We start from the raw sequence: 4,556 nt of genomic DNA, 5'->3' as shown, positions 1-4,556 counted from the left end.
GCAGGTTCGTAGTTCCCATTGTTTTTGGTGTCTGCCCCCAGTCAGTGAGGTAGGTTCAGTGGGTTGTGTAGGCTTCCTGGTGTAGCTGACTGGTGCCTGTGTTTTGTTGGATGAAGCTGGATCTTGTCTTTCTGGTGGGCAGGACCATGTCCAGCGGTGTGTTTTGGGGTGTCTTGACCTTATGACTTTATGCAGCCTCTCTACTAATGGGTGGTGTTGTGTTCCTGTCTTTCTAGTTGTTGGCACAGGGTTTCCAGCACTGTAGCTTGCTGGCCATTGGGTGGAGCTGGGTCTTAGTGTTGAGATGGAGATCTCTGGGAGAGCTTTTGATGTTTGACATTACATGGAGCCAGGAGGTCTCTGGTGGACCAATGTCCAGAACTCAGCTCTCCCACCTCAGAGACAGAGTCCTGACGCCCAGCCAGAGCACCAAGACCTTGTCAGCCACACAACTCAGAAAAAAAGGGAAAAATAAAATAAAATACAACAAAGAATAAAAAAATATTAAAAACATTAAAAAGTAATAAAAAAATAAGAGAACAACCAACACAAGAAACAAATCCACCAATGATAGCAAGGGCTAAAACGTATCATAAGAAAAAAAAAATGGAAAAATGGACAGACAGAACCCTAGGACAAATGGTAATAGCAAACCTATACAGACAAAATCACACAAAGAAGCATACACATACACACTCATAAAAAGAGAAAAAGCAAAAAATGATATATATATAAAGGAAGAGGCAACCAAATCAATTAACAAATCTACCAATGATAATGAACTCTAACTACTAAAGTAAGATAAATATAAAACCAGAAACATATTAGATGCAGAAAGCAAACCCCAAGTCTACAGTTGCTCCCAAAGTCCACCACCTCAAGTTTGGGATGATTCATTGTCTAATCAGGTAATCCATAGATGCAGGGTACATCAAGTTGATTGTGGAAATTTACTCTGCTGCTCCTGAGTCTGCTGGGAGAAATTTCCCTTTCTTTTCTTGTTCACACAGTTCCTGGGGTTCAGCTTTGGATTTGATTCAAATCTGCATGTAGGTCTCCTGAAGACATCTGTTCCCACCACGACAGGATGGGGTTAAAGGAGCAGCAGATTCAGGGCTATGGCTCACTCAGGCCAGAGGGAGGGAAGGGTATGGAATGCCAGGTGAGCCTGCAGCTGCAAGGCTGGTGTGATGTTGCAACAGCCTGAGGCATGCTGTGTGTTCTCCAGGGGAAATTGTCCCTGGATCACAGGACCCTGGCAGTGGCAGGCTGCACAGGTTCCCAAGAGGGGAGGTGTGGATAGTGACCTGTGCTTCCAAACAGGCTTCTTGGTGGCTGCAGCAACAGCCTTAGTGTCTCATGCCCTTCTCTGGTGTCCTGTGCTGATAGCCGTGGCTCACACCCCTCTCTGGAGCTCGTTTTGGGGATGCTCTGAATCTCCTCTCCTCATGCACCCCAAACAATGGTCTCTTGCCTCTTAGGCAGTTTCAGACTTTTTCCCAGACTCCCTCCTGGCTAGCTGTGTCACACTAGTCCCCTTCAGTTTGTGTTCATGCAGCTAACCCCAGTCCTCTCCCCGGGATCTGATCTCTGAAGCCTGAGCCTCAGCTCCCAGCCACCACCCGCCCTGGTGCGTGAGCAAACAAGCCTCTCAGGCTGGTGAGTGCTGGCGGCACTGATCCTCTGTGTGGGAATCTCTCCACTTTGCATTATGCACCCCTGTTGCTGCACTCTCCTCCGTGGCTCTGAAGCTTCCCTCTGGCCCACCCCCTGTCTCCGCCAGTGAAGGGGCTTCCTAGTGTGTGGAAACTTTTCCTCCTTCACAGCTCCCTCCCAGAGGTGCAGGTCCCACCCTTATTTTTTTGTCTCTGTGTTTTCTTTTTCCTTTTGCCCTATACAGGTACATGGGGAGTTCCTTGCCTTTTGGGAAGTCTGAGGTCTTCTGCCAGCATTCAGTAGGTGTTCTGTAGTAGTGGTTCCACATGTAGATGTATTTCTGATGTATTTGTGGGGAGGAAGGTGATCTTCACATCTTACTCCTCCGACAACTTGAAAGTCTCTCCCAATTGTAAATATTTATGCACCCAACATAGGAGCACCTCTATACATAAGGCAAATGCTAACAACCATAAAAGGGGAAACTGACAGTAACACAATAATAGCAGGGGACTTTAACACCACACTTACACCAATGGACAGATCATCCAGAAAGAAAATTAATCCAAAAAAACAGCTTTAAATGACACAACAGAGCAGGTAGACTTAATTGATATTTATAGGACATTCCATCCAAAAGCAGCAGAATACAACTTCTTCTTAAGTGCACACGGAACATTCTCCAGGATAGATTACATCTTAGGTTACAAATTAAGCCTTGATTAATTTAAGAAAATTGAAACTGTATCAAGCATCTTTTCCGACCACAACACTATGAGATAAGAAATTAATTACAGGAAAAAACCCTGAAAAAAACAAAAACACATGTAGACTAAACAATATGCTGCTAAGTAACCAAAAGATCACTGAAGAAATCATACAGGAAATCAAAATATACCTAGAAACAAATGACAATGAAAACACAATGACCCAAACTTATGGGATGCAACAAAAGCAGTCTTAAAAGGAAAGTTTACAGAATTCAATCCTACCTCAAGAACAAGAAAAATCTCAAATAAAAAACCTAATCTTATACCTAAAGCAACTAGAGAAAGAAGAACAAACAAACCCAAAGTTAGTAGAAGGAAAGAAATCATAAAAATTAGAGTGGAAATAAATGAAATAGAAACAAAGAAAACAATAGCAAAAATCAATGAAACTAAAAGCTTATTCTTTGAGAAGATAAACAAAATTGATAAATGCTTAGTGAGACTCATCAGGAAAAAAAGGCAGAGGATTCAAATCAGTAAAATTAGAAATGAAAAACTAACACCACGGAAATACAAAGGATCCTAAGAGACTACTACAAGCAACTAGATGCTAATAACTTGGACAATCAGGAAGAAATGGACAAATTCTGAGAAACTAACACCACAGAAATACAAAGGATAACTGACACCACAGAAATACAAAGGATCCTAAGAGACTACAAGCAACTATATGCTAATAAATTGGACAATTTGGAAGAAATGGACAAATTCTTAGAAAGGTACAACCTTCCAAGACTGAGCCAGGAAAAAATAGAAAATATGAACAGACAAATCACAAGTAATGAAATTCAAACTGTGATTTAAAATTTTCCAACAAACAAAAGTCCAGGACCAGATGACTTCACAGGTGAATTCTATCGAACATTTAGAGAAGAGCTAACACTGATCCTTCCCAAACTCTTCCAAAAAATTGCAGAGGAAGGAACACTCCCAAGCTCATTCTACAAAGCCACCATCACCCTGATACCAAAACCAGACAAAAATATCACAAAAAAAGAAAGTTATAGACCAACGTCACTGATGAACATTGACCCAAAAATCCTCAACCAGGTACTAGCAAACAGAATTCAACAGCACATTAAAATAATCATACACTGAAATCAAGTGGGATTTATCCTAGGGATGCGAGGATTCTTCAATATATGCAAATCAATCAATGTGATACACCATATTAACAAATTAAAGATAAAAACCATATGATCATCTCAATAGATGCAGAAAAAGCTTTGGACAAAATTCAACACCATTTATGATTAAAAAAAAAAAAAAAACTCTCCAGAAAGTGAGCCTAGAGGGAACCTACCTCAACAAAATAAAGGCCACATATGACAAACCCACAGCAAACATCATTCTCAATGGTGAAAAACTGAAAGCATTTCCTCTAAGATCAGGAACAAGACACTGATGTCTACTCTTGCCACTCTTATTCAACAGAGTTAGGGAAGCCCAAGCCATGGCAATCAGAGAAGAAAAAGAAATGAAAGGAATACAAATTGGAAAAGAAGAAGTAAAACTGTCATTGTTTACAGATGACATGATACTATACATAGAAAATCCTGAGGAAGTCACCAGAAAACTACTAGAGCTAATCAATGAATTAGGTAAAGTTTCAGGATACAAAGTTAATGCACAGAAATCTCCTGTATTCCTATACACTAACAATGAAATATCAGAAGGAGAAATTAAGGAAACAATCCCATTTACCATCACAACAAAAAGAATAAAATATCTAGAAATAAACCTGCCTAATGAGGCAAAAGACCTGTACTCAGAAAACTATAAGACACTGATGAAAGAAATCAAAGATGACAAAACAGTTGGAGAGATATACCACGTTCTTAAATTGGGAGAATTGATATTGTGAAAATGACTATATTACCTAAAGTAATCTACAAATTTAATACTATCCCTATCAAATTTCCAGTGGCATTCTTCACAGAATCAGAACAAAACATTTTACAATTTATATGGATGAAGCACAAAAAACCCCGAAGAGCTATAGCAATCTTGAGAGAGAGAAATGGAGGTGGAGGAATCAGGTGCCCTGACTTCAGACTATACTACAAAGCTACAGTAATCCAGACAGTATGGTACTGGCACAAAAACAGAAATATATATCAATGGAACAGG

This window comes from Phocoena sinus, chromosome 17 (genome assembly GCF_008692025.1).
Source record: "Phocoena sinus isolate mPhoSin1 chromosome 17, mPhoSin1.pri, whole genome shotgun sequence".
Taxonomy (NCBI): domain Eukaryota; kingdom Metazoa; phylum Chordata; class Mammalia; order Artiodactyla; family Phocoenidae; genus Phocoena; species Phocoena sinus.
The sequence above is the reverse complement of the archived record's forward strand: the minus strand, read 5'-3'. Positions refer to the sequence as shown.